The sequence below is a fragment of the Protopterus annectens genome, chromosome 7.part0, assembly GCF_019279795.1.
Source record: "Protopterus annectens isolate FY-2018-M chromosome 7.part0, PAN1.0, whole genome shotgun sequence".
NCBI classification, from domain to species: domain Eukaryota; kingdom Metazoa; phylum Chordata; order Ceratodontiformes; family Protopteridae; genus Protopterus; species Protopterus annectens.
The window spans coordinates 600471897-600487350 of NC_056739.1; the positions used below are offsets into that span (position 1 = coordinate 600471897).

Consider the following 15454-nt stretch of genomic DNA (forward strand, 5'->3'; position numbering starts at 1 on the left):
TTACTACAGTAGACACATGATGGTCGAAGTTAGGTAGCAGTCCACTTGTGATTCCCATGACCCTTAACACTTTGTGGTTACTTAGGGTATTGTTTGTGTGAAGGGAATGAAGATGCATTTCTTTGCATTCAGTGTGAGACAGTGACTAAGACACCAGTCGTTAGTCTGCGTAAGACCCTCCTGGAGTACACAGACATAATTTGGGGATTCAGTAATTGCGCCCAGTTTGCAGTCGTCTTACTTTGGACTTGAACGTCTGAGAAGTATATACCAAACAGTAAGAGGCCCAGCACTGTGACCCTGTGGCACCCCGTTGGTAACAGGGCTGCTGGTTGATTTGGAGTCACCCACTTTGACAGTGTGTGTCCGGTTTGAGAGCCAGTTGTCAACCCATCTTACAACGAAGGGGTTTACATTCAGTTTCCTAAGCTTAATCTGTAATGCCAGAATATGGGATTGTGTCAAAAAAGCCTCTGCCAAGTTGAGGTATATGGTCTGCACATATCTGCCCTCATCAATGGCCCTGGTCACATTTTCAAAAAAATCCACCAGATTGAACAGGCAGGATCTGCCCTTGAAGAATGCAAATTGGATAGGATCCAGGGTTTGAAGTCACCCATGTCTTTATTTAGGAGGTCCATAATGACATGTTCCATGGACTTGCAGATAAGGCTGGTCAGGATTATAGGTCTGCAATTCCCTGGGTCTGTTGTTAGGCCACCTTTGTGGGGGGCGGTAACTGTTTCTGTTCTCCATTCCGCAGGAACTAAGCCTGTGGTTAGTCTGGTCCCATAGAGGCTATGTTTCTTGCCTTGGACAAGGCTTTGATAACCTGTTTTTCAGATATGTAGAGTGGGGGGAGAGTTTGGGGGAAGGTTTGCGATAGGGTTGTAGGGGATAAGAGAGTGAAATTTTAGCCAAACCTATCCGCTAGCAGGTTTGCTATCTCTGTGCGATCAATGTGTGTGATAACACTGGTCACTAGTTTTGCACATGCTTGGGTACTACCTTTTAGGCTATGTATGTAGCTGTAAAAGGCCTTATGGTCATTTTCGGCTGTGCCTGCTAAGTTTTTCTCAAAAGAAGCCCTTAGAGGATTGGACAAGTTGCCTTATTTGCGCTTTGATTCGTTCTGGTACAGTCGAATCTATACACTTATAAGTGATTGCACAGGGCTTTAGTGTAAACTTCAGTCTAGTTACCACTTCCAGCTGGGGGTGGGGCTTGGAATGCATTTACACCTTCACCTAGGAGAGTATAGTTTGCCTTGGTGAAGTTTTTTAGTCTGATTTCGCCTTTGTGGGTTCTGGTGTTAGTGTCAGCTCGAAGGTGACTAACTTGTGGTCAGATTTAACTAAGGAGGGTGCAACAGTTGCGGTAATGTATCTGTATGACATATTACTGAGAACTAGATCTACTATGGTTTGTTCCTCTTGTCAGGGTATGAACAATTTGTTCCAGAGCATTTGAGTTAACAAAGTCAAGGAACTTCTCTGCTAGTGAGTTAGGGCTAGCATGGGTTTCACAGTTGATAGTGGGGATATTAGAAATCCCCCATAACCAGACTATTTAGTAATATTTGGATTGTCTCCAGTTTGGACAAGTGGGCTTCATGTGCATCATGTCCCATAGAGGGGGATCTATAACTGTCTATGACTTGAATGGGGGTCTTACCCACTGTAACCTGAAATTGGAGCAACTCCACAAGTTGTCCAGTCTAACTAGATGGGAGGTGAATTTATCTGCAATACAGAAACAAATACTGCCTCCTTTGTTCTCACACATTCATTCTGCAGTCTGAAGGTGTGGAAAGCATTGCAGCCTTGCAGGCTGCGGTACTCTATGAAGCCTTGAACCAGGTTTCTGTGACTACACAGATATCTACATCTTCCAGTCATAGAATTGCTTCCAGGGTGTGCAGTTTTTGGGTTAAGCTCCCTGAGTTCAGCAGCATGACCCTTATTTTGTTAATACTGGCAAATTTCACATTGGTAAGTTTTCGAAACCTTGCCTTAAAAAAAATAAAAAAGGCACTATGGGGGAGCCAAGAGCCTTTTCCAACAGCTGAAAGACTAGAGGTGCCAGGTGCAAACCATCATCTCTGGCAAAGCAGCGAGATTTGTACACCATGGCTTCCCAGGTTGGCAGGAACTGGATCCCCTTTGAAGGGCACCAAAAACTGAAACAATTATTGAAATCAATCATTTTTTTTGTTTATACTGTGGCATCATTCTAGGTGAAGGTAGTATGCTGCTCAAGGCTAGGGGACATACCTGCCTGGGCCATGTACTCAGAGATCTCAATCTTATCTCTCTTCATATAGTCCAGTGAGGTACGTCTTGGGTCGTTCACTCAAACATGAACTACGGCAGAGTCATAATGGTACTTGCTGCTGCTGAAAGACCAGAGTGCATACGTGATCTGATGAATCCTGGCACAGGACAGACAGCTGCCTGTGACTTTCTCCTTGTCCAACCTGGTGAGTTGAACATCCATGTATCTCACTGTTGAGTCTCCAAGGACTAGAAATTTGTTTTTATTTGTTCTATTTTGAGTGTTGCACCTTATGGGCTTGGTAGTTGAGATACAGGTGTTGCTAGGTGTCATGGGTGCTGTGAGAACTGTGTTAATTATAGTAGTCTTGTGTTTTGGAGGTCTCTGGCGTTTTGGTAATTTTTTTGAGAGAACCTCCATGTATGTCGATTTTTGTGTTAGATATGTACTGTGTGTATGAATAATGATATGTGCATATGCAGTGGTGAGTGGGTTGACAACCTCTTCCGTGTTGCTGCTTTGAGTGTGACAGAGCATGGATTCAAGAGTTTTGGTATAGATACCTCACACACTGTTCTAGAGTGAGTTATTAGTAGATGGTTGTTGGTATACGAGACAATTGCTACACTGCCTCAAGAGACCCAAGTGCACAAGGTTAGAAGCAGAAACAAGGATGGTGCAACTGTCTATAATGCTAGGTTGAAGACATCACTAAGTGGGGCTTTTCAAGATCGATCAAGGAGGAGCTTAGTGGATGGATATTTCTGCCTGGGATTTTTTTTTTTTTTTGTTCATAGTTTAATAGGTTTCATTGCACTAACAGTATTTCTTTGACCGGAACAGTACTAAGGATGAGAAGTACACTAAATGTGCTACAGCTACAATTAAGTTATTATTTTTTTTAAAGAGAGAGGGTGCATCATGCAGCAAACTGTAAAACATTTCTCTAACCATTATTTATTCTACTGCTAGCAATCCCACGTTGCAGGTTATCACCAGAAGAGACTAAAGATATGAAGATTACACTCTGTGAAGAAAAGTAAAGGACAGTTGAAGGATCGCTGAATGAATATTGATAGGAGTTGTGGGGGAGCAGTGTACATCTCAAAGCACTGGCCATTATACTTACAACTTTTTCACTTACAACTTTTTCACAAAAGGTGATGTACCCTCTCAGAATGGGCAGTATATGTGCAAAAGAAGATTTAAGTTAATGATGAAACACAGTGACGACACAAACATTTTGGGTTTAAGGTTGTAATTTAAATTATTAAAATTTCACAACCTCAGTGATGCATCCATCTTTATGTTTAGTTTACAACATACACATTTTTACTTTTTTTCTCACACAGGGGATGAATATATAATACATACAAATCACACATATATTTTTGCTTTTACAATATGTTAGCAAAATGCACCATTCCTTTGCTCCCAAAAGTGATATTTTCTAGTATTTGAAATGCTGTTACAGAAAAAAAATAGGAAAGCATTACCAATAACTCTGACTGAATTGGCACTCAGAAATTCAATATGCAGCTGTTCTGTATCCTTTGCACCTAAAATCAGAGGTGCAACTAGCCCTTATGGTACTGTGGTCCATTCCCCGATCTGGCTGTCAAGAATACAAACTTTCAGCAACCCAAACACTAATAGAAAATAAAGGTCATTAACAGCAAAACAAATGTACTTGCCATGGGATAAAACAACCCCTGTCTGAGGAAAACTACCACCAATACATGTGGCACAAACAATGTTGCCATGAACCTTTGACAATGGGAGATTATATGATAACCTACATTATCTAGACACAATACAGATTCACAAATGGACTCCTACAAACAGCGGCTACATTTTGGTCACTTATCATGCCTTAACCAACTCATCCATGTGGATATCAAGAGCATCTAATCTCTCCTCTCTTTTGCTAAGAAACTGTAAATGCTACAGTCTATGAAGGTCAGGACTGCAAATGTTACGTGCCTCTTCGGAGTTAATTGCTATTAAAAAAGAAAGCTAACAGTGTCAACACTACTCTTCAAAATATAAATCAAAAGCTTTTTTTTGTAATCAAGCAACTGAATTACATCAAAAGAAAAAAAAACATGTTCAGGAAACGTAAAGTAGTGACAAGCGACTATACACTGACCTATAGTGAAACTCCGAATAAAAACGGGGGGAAATTAAGGCACTAAACGATGCTAGTTTGTCAGTCCAGCATAAAACAAGAACTCTATTTCTGACAATTTCTATGCCTGCAAAGGTTACCCTGTACCAAAACATCTCCATAATGAACTGTTCTTATCCACAGAGTCTCAGAAATTAATTCTCATGCGAAAGTAACTAGACTTAGTCCAAGCATGGCCTTTACCATCCCAAGGGATCTACAACTGGTCCTTTATTCTTTAAGTCCCAGGAAATAAAATTCAGAAAGGACTTTCTCTGCCAGTTGCAATCCTGTATCATACAACATATAAAACGATCAACTCGAGAAATGGTTTAAAAAGATTTCCTGAAAACAAAAAATTCAGACTTGCATACTAACAAAGATTCAAATGTCATCCAGAAATCCGACACAACCACTGAAATAAATATAATACAATATAAATGTTCTGCCTGAAGTGCAATCTCACCCCCCATACAGAATTTCTCACAGCAGCTGCACTAAAATTTCAGTTCCTTTCCTGTGAACATTCATCAGACTACAACAGCCAGCCTTGCAGGCTGACTCCACTAAAATGCAACGTGTGATTAACTAAAGACCAACAACCATCGTATGCACCAACATAAAATAAATAGTCAGGGAACATCCCATTTCTTTGGAACCCACTTTACACAGTCCTACTTCAATGTCTTTTTACCAGGTGAGGTACTACTTGATGGGCCTTCACATTAAATTAAGCTGCCTAATTAGTATTTTATGTAATATCAATGAACATAATGAAGCCAGCATGCTTACACTCTAGTGAGGATACGTACAAACTTTTTTTCCAATCTTGCTCGTTCACATTTTTTTTAAAGTCTGCTGACCTGTACAGCGCAAGCTGGTGGCACACTAGTGTCCCCACCACTACCACTACATTGTGATAGTGGAGTTGAGTGTTTATCTTTATATGTTTTGAGTTATACTTATTCCTTGATATTGACTCATTCTAGGGTAAGTTGATAAAACATCAAAAGCCAATGAGGCCCATCTGAAATGACACATAGGGGGTCTACTGCTGTTAGACTGTAACAGTACTGGTTTATTAAGAGGAGATCTTGCAGCACTCTTTAAACAGATAACAGTCATACTGCTTATATTCACCTTAAGACTTTGCCACATCTTGCATAACAGCTAACTGACAAATTAAAAACATTAAATGTCAATCCATTTGCAAATGAATAGCTAAAACAGTAGTTAAGCAAATGAACACAAAAACTGGGAGGATGGAAGTTACTTGTCTGCCCCTAGTGGAAAAGTTAAAGTGATGCTCCACAGGGCTTGGAGCTGAAAATGCTATTTCCCCACTATTCATCATCATCATCTTTTGGCTGTTCCCGTTAGGGGTCGCCACAGCAGATCAGCAGTTTCCATTTCTTCCTATCCTCTGCATCTTGCTCTGTCACACCAACCACCTGCATGTCCTCTCTCACCACATCCATAAACCTTATCTTACGCCTTCCTCTTTTCCTGTTACATGGTAGCTTCACCCTTAAAATATTTTTCCCAATATACTCAGCATCCCTCCTCAGCACATGTCCAAACAAACGTAATCTTGCCTCGCTGGCTTCGTCTCCAAACCTTCCAACCTGGACTGACCCCCTAAATATACTTATTCCTAATCCTGTCCACCCTTGTCACACCCAGTGCAAATCTTAACATCTTTAACTCTGCCACATCCAGCTCAAATTCCTGCCTTTTTGTTAATGCCACTGTCTCCAACCCATATAACATAGCTGGTCTCACTACCCTCTTGTAGACCTTCCCTTTCACTCTTACTGGTACTAGTCTGTCACAAATCACTCCTGCCACTCTTCTCCACCCACTCCATCCTGCCTGTACTCTCTTCTTCACCTCTCTTCCACACTCACCATTACTCTGAACTATTGATCCCAAATATTTAAACTCATCCACCTTCGCCACCTTTACTCCTTGCATCCTCACCATTCCTCTATCCTCCTGCTCATTTACACACATATTCTGTCTTAGTCCTGCTGACCTTCATTCCTCTTCTCCCTAGAGCATATCTCCATATCTCCAGGGTCTCCTCCACCTGTTCCCTACTCTCACTACAGATCACAATGTCATCTGCAAACATCATAGCCAACAGGGACTCCTGTCTGATCTTGTCTGTCAACCTGTCCATCACCATTGCAAATACGAAAGGGCTCAGTTCTGATCCTTGATGTAATCCCACCTCCACCTTAAACGCATTCGTCACTCCCACCGCAGACCTCACCACTGTCACACTACCCTCGTACATATCCTGTACCACTTTTACATACTTCTCTGACACTCCCGACTTCCTCATACAATACCACAACTCCTCTCTAGGCGCCCTGTCATATGCTTTCTCTAAGTCTACAAAAAACACAATGCAACTCCTTCTGACCTTCTCTGTACTTCTCCATCAACACTCTCAAAGCAAACATCACATCTGTAGTGCTCTTACCCGGCATGAAACCATACTGCTGATTACTAATCATCGCGTCCCTTCTTAACGTAGCTTCCACTGCTCTTTCCCATAACTTCATGCTGTGACTGATCAATTTAATCCCTCTGTAGTTACTACAGCTCTCGTCCCTTCTTAACCTAGCTTCCACTGCTCTTTCCCATAACTTCATGCTGTGACTGATCAATTTAATCCCTCTGTAGTTACTACAGCTCTGCACATCACCCTTATTCTTAAAAAATTGGTACCAAACACTTTCTCCATTCCTCAGGCATCCTCTCAATTACCAAAATTTCATTAAACAATCATAAAAGTAGAAAATGGCTATGGCTTGTAATCTCGACAATTGAATTTATTAACTATGACAGGAATGGGTTTTAAAAGTATAATGTGGATTTTCCTAAAGTTGCATAACTGCAGAGAAACAGTTTAACATGCTGGTTATTTGCCTTCTTTTCTCCATGGTTGTATGGCTTCTAAGTACGAATTTAGAAGGAGCAGAAGGCATGCAGGTGTAAGACAACTCGTCCCTTGCAAAAATGAACCTACTGATACATGCACATTAAAGAAAAAAGTTTCCATGTATATGTATACATCACGTACACACATGGACATGTGCACACACACGTATCCTGTGAAATATTTGCCAGCTTTCTTCTGCTGTACAAGAAAGGCACTTTCATTGCACTGCATTGTCATGTCAATGAGCTAGCCTCAAGGAAGCTGGGCCTGGCAGCAAGTCCCAGAAAATGAGTTAAAACCAATAATAAACAATGGCAATCTGGAACATGGAAAATTACTTCTTTCTGTAACACTCCCAAGTCAAAGACCTTGCTTACTGTTCCATTCCATGCCATGCCAAGAAAAAGGATACTGTGCCTGCAAATGCAAATAAGAAATGAACACTCTTATCCCATGTCATAAAACAAAACTATTTCTTATTTGTAGATCAGGAAAATCTGAAATGACACAACTGTTCAGTGTATACCTGGGGGAGGGCACCACACTATCTCAAACAGTATACAAAAGATGAGAAGACAAGAACACAATATACAACGAATAAATTATATAATGCACACAGAAAAAAAAATACCTCTATACACATTGAAATAATATAATCATGTATATTATCTTATACGATATAGTCTTTCATTAGAAAAGTAAATACATTTATTGTCAGGAGTGTTTGTGTACACACAAATGCACACACACACACACACACACACACACACACACACACACACACACACACACACACACACCCCATGAAGGCTAATTGTTTTTCAATGTTTAATACAATACTTGCAAGACATGCACAAGTCTAAATTGCTACTCTTGAAGTCAAGAAATCATGCAACAAAGTTACCACACACAAAAACGTGCTCATCTCCTTTCCATCTCATCTGTTCAGTACCTACAGGATGTTTAGAAATGACACACAATGAACTGCTCAGCTGTGGCATCTGACTACACAGCAACTGGGAGTCCGTCAGTATAGTTTGTGATGTAAAATGCTTGCAACTAGGATTGAGTTCAGTGAGCTTTGTTTTCATTTATATAAATGTATAATAGCTTAATGTTGTTAGTAATGATTTAATAAAGATGTTTCTTGTTTAAAAAAACAAGGATTTGAATAATTTATGCAATGTTGCTTAGATTACATAATATATAACAATAAATGTGAAATTTGTTTACTAATATTAACTTGCTAATACAGTTTGATTACTTTTGTATACATGTAAAATAAGAGGTGTTTAAAAAATAAGTAGCTTTGCAAATAAAGCAAAAAAAAAGAAAATCAGTACCGAAAAGAAAAAAGAAAAAAAATGCCCATGTTGTATCAAGGCAGAAGCAAGAAAAACATCAAGTTTTACAAAAATGATAATTTTTTTGTGGAAAAATGATATATCCAATAATCTACAACTTTATGTCCACTGTATACTTAGATCACTGATATAAACCACAAAGCCCACAAAAAAACAAAGAACAGTAAGAGCAATCATATGTGTAGGCTTGTCCCAAGCATGTTCTGGATAAGTAATGCAAAACTACGAACTTTTTTTTCCAATCAACTTTAGTCTAATTTCAATAAAATGACAATGTTAAAATGACATCACAGTTGCTAGTCTCTGCATTAAATCAACTATGGATTCACAATTCTCCTGCACTTCACTCCCAAACATATAGTGGCAGTTTAATCTGAAAAATATAGATATATACATATATTATATATATATATATATATATAAATAAATAACGTATAGGAGTCGTACTTTTCAGCAAAACATTAATGTCAATATCCGTTTTGCTGACATACTTTGGGTGACAAAACAGATGGCCGACAGATGTTTGAAATCAACAACCCCTGGGGGAACACCATGCTCTTAGACTAGGGACTGTGTGATCTCAAGAGATAGTAAATATAACAAGCAGGAGGGGGGGTGCTGGGGTGCAGGATGGGGGCCTCCCCCAACAAAAACAATATCTGTTATTTTTCTGCTCACAGTTTGATCCTCAGAGCATGAGCTTTAGAAGCATGTCAACATTTCAATGTTAACATATCAATGTTTAGAATGTTGATATTTCGCCTGTTTGACCTAAACAAATAAATTAATGTACAAGGTATTACACAGCTAAGACTTTAGCTTGGCTGTCTTTTTTGCACCTCTTAGCGAATAGTCTGTCTGACTGTTTTACCCTTTGGTTTAGATGTTACTTGGTATATTTTACAGGTTCCCTAATGTTTATGTACATCAGGCTTGACTTCAAGCTCTGTATTTCTAAAGTGCAGCCCAACAATCCACTTATGTTGTACTGACAAGGTCAAAAAAAAGCAAACACGCATGCCTGCACCTAGTGGGATTTGGCTTTATTGGTCTAAATGTACCCATAAAGACTCAAGTCAAAAAGGCATAGGCATTCAGAAGTCATATTGCTGAAATACTATGTGCTTAAGGGGTCATTTGCATATTTAAAGTGTACTCATTTCAACTACAGGGCCTTAAGAGTCCTTTATTGTTATTTTTTGTCACTACCTCCCCGAGTCAGGAGTGGGTGATTTGTGAGCTTGCTGCCTTCCTTGGATGTGGTAGCCATTTCTCAGGCCATATAACCCCATGGGGCACCACTACAGGAGATTTAAGGTACTACACAGTGAAGACTACAGCTTGGCTAGGTTTTTCTTACAGAATGGTTTGTCGGTGTGACCTTTTTGCCTTTTGGTTTGGTTTTGTATATGTATATACATGCACAAACATAAAATTAATTGTATCACCAACCTCATGAAACCCAATACCTTATTACTGTCATACAGCATCAATGACTACTTATTACTATTACACTGTTTCTACCTTAATGATGATCAAGGACCTCAACAAAGCATTTAACACTAAAAATCATTCAGTCTTAATAGAGTATTCATCATCCTTAATTTCTCTACTTCTGTACCTCAGACCAAACAACTGGTTCAGACTTTTCACTGCTGGACAGCTCCTGGACAGTAATTCCTCAGGTATATTCCCCAAATATCAGTCTATATAGCCCAAATTTCACAAGATTTATAAAAAAAAATATTTTTTTTGCATTAAAACTTTTAATTTTACCAGTATGTATGACAACCACTACAATCTAAGCAAGATGACATTCTTTTCACTAATAAATCTGAAGTAGTGTGTTTCACTGATGACTTGCAAAGTAATATTCATCAAATATCTTAGTTTCACAAATAGCTTGTTTCTCAATCCAAAGTAGCTAACACTACCTTTCCTATAAACACAAAACACATATAAAAGTGTACAAATGCAGTCTTTAATGCACTTAAAACTTAATAGCACTGAAAATAACACAGTCATAAGGTTTTATAAGAAAATAGATGATGTTAAGAATAGGAAGATTAAACAGTTTTGCCCAGCGTGCAGCAGCTGGGGGCCACCACTTCTCCTTGGGACAGACGGAGCAGCACTTGGAAGTGCACCCAGGTAAATATACCTATAGGTTAGTGGTATATATGTAGAATCTTGCTACAAAAAAACAACACTAAACTCCATCCAGGCCAGAATATGCACACTATAATGGATATACAAGCCACCTCAACCCAGCTGCCATCAAGTAAATCCCATTCCCTTTAGTATTATGTTTAATTAAACACTAAAAACATTAAAAGATATTTTTAATTATTTTATGTTTAATTGTTTTTAAAAACTTACAATTAGAATCCCAACACAAATCAGTTTCACAAATTTTAATGCTCAGCAACCTACCAGAAACACAGAGCTCCTTATATGACTTGCCTTTTATCAGTCAGTCTCATGCATTCTTTAAAGTCATCAATGTTCTCCACTCCCAGTATCCCATCATATTTAATACTTTGTATGACAAAAAAAAAAATCCTTTACTTCCTCAGATAGTTTGAAGACAATCTGCATTTTTCTGCTCTTAAATCTAGCTTTTAATTTACGACCTGTTTTGCTACTTGTGATTCTGGAGATGCTTTTAATCACCTCAATTCCTTGAAAACCACACACACATACACTCACTCTGCCCTCTCCCTTATTCTCCATCTGTGCCTCTTCTGTCTAATCACTCCACAATTCTATGCCACATTCACTTTCTTCAATCAGAAATATACAGTCATTCACACTTTTCCCAAAATTCTGAACTACCAACTCCAAGACAGCTCCTCCAGCTCTCTTTTCTCACACATACCTTACAAACATGACACATGGTTTGGATCTAGCGTGCTACTCCAACTAATTTTTAAAAATTTAAAAGCTTACCTATTCTACATTTTTAAAATTTTAAAAGCTTAGCTGGACTCTTCTACCTATTCTACATTTTACACAAGTGATCTGGGCAGATACAATTTCCTACTTAAAAACTGGACAAAAATGAAATAAAACAAACAGCCCAACTGTCAAACTAAGGGGTACAGAAACCATACAAACTGCATCTAACAAGACTGCCTGTTTACACTTTTAATCCAGCCTGGTGTAGCGTGTTTTACCATTTCCCAAGGTTTCTGCTAAAAACACTAACATTTTTCCTTTACATGGGGTCTGCAATAGATCACTAGGTGCACGCAGTGTTAGATGTCACTGCATCCCCTTCCCAGGCAACTCATGCCAGGGCCTTGCCCTCACAAGTCCCCATAATCAGTTGGACAAAACCACCTTATACTCCACAAGGCTTAGAGGCGCATAAAAAGCCGCAATCACTTTAGTGTACTTGCATACTTCCTGAATTGGTCTACTCTCTTAACATGCAGCCAAAGCAAGTAAATTAAAAACAAAAAGGCGTGTACATCAAATACTAAAGTCAGTACAACCATTAAAAACTTTCTGAACCCAGGTCTCTTATACATGCACGTCCTACTATTCTAACACAGGGTGAATCACAACAACTGAAAAATCTGGTACTGAGAAAAGACAACGTCCGTGTCCAAAGATCGGTTATGGGATTCTACGAATACAAGTAACCATTAAAGAGCATCAGATGACTCACCTCTAGGGTGCGACTGTCCTTGTTGGCTTCAACCCTCCTTCCCTTTTGGGGTCGCAAGTCCTGACTGTTGAGGGTATTGTCCCCCTCTTGAATTGTATTTAGTCCACACACACAGATCTCGCGCTCCCCTGTCAGTTGGTATCGAGAACAGTACGAGAACAAAACCTGCCGCAATGAGGAAGCACTGGAGGTACAAAACGGGAAAAGAAACAGGGTATAACAGAGGGCGGCGACAAGTTGGTGCAGCCCACCAGGTATAACTGATCACAGACAGCTGTCCCGGGGCCCAGACTCTGTTTTCCCAAATAACGTGCAACAATTCAACAAAGTACCGCGCGTTGCATTTAAGGGGCGTCCCCAAACATCAGGCAGATTTTTTTTTTAATTATAGCGACAAGCATGCGCACCAGAAATTGAAAGGGACTTGAGACTAGGTTGTGGACCAGTTCGTAATTGTTACCGTCATATACTAATAAAGTGTGTCGCGGTTTCTTCAGGGGTAAAGGAAATGTGTGATACCTACATATAATGATTTACCTACTTGTGAATGCTTTGATTTGTATGCATCGGGCCTGAAAGAGGAAATTGTCCGAGACACATCCCTCGAAGGAACTACGCGTGCGCATGTAATGAATGTGGTGGGGACAGTGAGGGGGAAGCGGTAGTAGAAATGTATTTGTTTTTTTTTTGTGGGATATAGGGGTCATTTGTTGGAGAAACGGCCTCTACTGAAAATGGACATATATCCAGTTAGACTAGCCCGGTGAACAAATGTAAAATAAATAAAAATAAAACGAAGAAAACTAATTGTGGAGATTAGTGTCCTATTCATCGTGCTAGGGCATGACTTGTAAAGATAAGCGAGGAGCGTTGCTGATGTCAATTCCTGCTTGTGCAACCATTTTTGCCGTTTTATTTATTAATGGGACAGAAAGATTATTTAAGCGGGTATGTCCATCTCACCATGCGTCCTTTTTCAGCGGAGGCCGGGAGAAAAGCTCTAGAGTTAACATTAAACTGCAGTTAAACAGTAAGTAATTCAATAGGTAGACAGCACAGTAACAAATAGTAAAAGTTAAACATTTGCGAAACCGAAGTCAAAGAAGTACTCCAGATGAGTAATAAAACAAACACAAAGGGGCTTCATAGGGCAAATAGAACAAGGGAAGATATTCAAAGTACAGAAGATCAGATCGGAACGCGGTATCAATGTTTTGGAAAATATTTTGGAGGATGTATGGAAACATATTATAGACAGAGAAGAGATGTTAGTGAGGAAAATAATTCAAATAAGATAAAGGGGTAGTGGAGGATTGGGTTAAAGCAGGGTGGGCAAGCAGGAGAGTTGAGTTAGTAGAGAGTAAGACGGAGAGGTAAAGCAGGGAAAGGAAGAAAAAAGAGATGAGTGAGCATGAGTAGGAGGAGCAAGGTAGAGGATAGTAGAATGTTGTTATAATACATAGGAAGAAGTAGGGAAAGAAGAAAGTGAGGAAGGGGAAGGAAAAACAGGAGGGATTGGGGAAGGGGAGGAAAAATTTAGGTGTGGTGGTTGCATAGACATTTTGGCGATATTGTAGTTGAGGGCCTCATAGCTGGCCTTAGGCATAGGCCAACTAGGCAGCTGCCTAGGGCACCGCTCCAACAGGAGCGCTTTTCTAGTATTTATTTGCTGTAGGTAGACCAGGATGGGGCACCAAGTGGTGTGGTGGAGGGTGCCATGTAACCCTTTTACCTAGGACACCAGTTAACCTAAGGCCGCTCCTGGAGGGCCTCACCAGATGTGCAGTAGCAAGCCCCGCCCAAAACCCACCCCTCTGATATGTCATCATGAATATGCATTCCCTCCGAATGTACAACCGAAGAAAAAGTGCACTGACATTGTAATATCACAGTAAATATAACAGTAAACTGTTTACCAACCTCTGTAATTGACAAGTTTTATTGCACTAATAATATATACTATAATCAGCAAAGAAACTAAACCGTCAAAACACATGACATCAGGCTTTTTACCATGTAGCATTATAGTTCTCTGTCAGAGTCGGAATGCGATGGTTCACTGTCCCGATTAATGTCCATACGGACTCTTTTTTTGTGCAGGTGTCACAGCCGACTCTTCCTCAGTATCATTGGCAGGACCTTTTACTAAGAACAGCTTTCCTGGGTGATACTGTATTAACCTTTTGTGTACATTTAATATTTTCATATCATGTATGCACGAGCAAATTAAATATGCAGACTGGGTTGTCACTCCATTTACGACACACCCACTTCTGCGCGAAACGAACTGGTGAGGCCCTCAACTACAATATTGCCAACATTTCCTTGTGTTAAGTAGGTATTGCCAGAGAGCTGTTTTAAAATCTTGGGCATAGGTTCATTGGTAGGTACTAGGCTATTGGCCCTAGGGCCTATATAAGCCTAGCCAAACGGTACCCTGGCTTTTGCCACCCAAGAAAATTATTTTCCTATTCCCCTGTCAAGCAGAGCCACAGAAGTGATCCCCGGAGTGAATTTCCTATCTCCCATCCAATCATCAATATTTTTCTTAAAGAGTGCTAATGAGGAGCTTTGTTTGATATAGATAGGTAGTTTGTTCCAGAGTATAGGGAGTCTCTGGGACAGGAATCTATCCCTCCAGCATGTTCTGTTTATTGTGGTGACAAGGTTTAGGTCCCTAGAGCATGTAGCTCGGAGGGATTGGGATTTCTTTAAGTGGAGCATGTCCAACACCTCTGGGTTTAACATAGCTTTGTATGTTAGGTAAAGATCGCCTCTGAGTAAGTAATATGTGACAGAGTAAAGCTGGAGTTTTTTGAGATGGTCTGCGTATGGCATCTGTTTGAGGTCGGTAATCCTCTTTGTGAGGTATTTCTGCAGCCTGTCCAGTTGTTGTAGATGTCTTGTGAGGTACATACCAAAAGGGGCGTTGTACTCTATAATGGGTCTAATGAGTAGAGGGGAACAATGACCTCTTTTTTTCCTGGATGAGAAACCTTTTGTGATGAGGTGTGCCACGTAGAAGG

General features: G+C 39.8%; 1 protein-coding gene across 1 annotated transcript in view; it reads right to left on the bottom strand.

Annotated features, from left to right (window-relative positions):
* CSK (C-terminal Src kinase) overlaps window positions 1-13768 on the bottom strand; it is a 2395116-nt gene extending 2381348 nt beyond the window's left edge. The window contains exon 1 of the mRNA XM_044077191.1: window positions 12429-13768. The gene's annotated coding sequence lies outside the window, so the exon portion shown is untranslated. The remainder of the gene's footprint in view (window positions 1-12428) is intronic.
* Between the last annotated feature and the right edge of the window lie 1686 nt (window positions 13769-15454).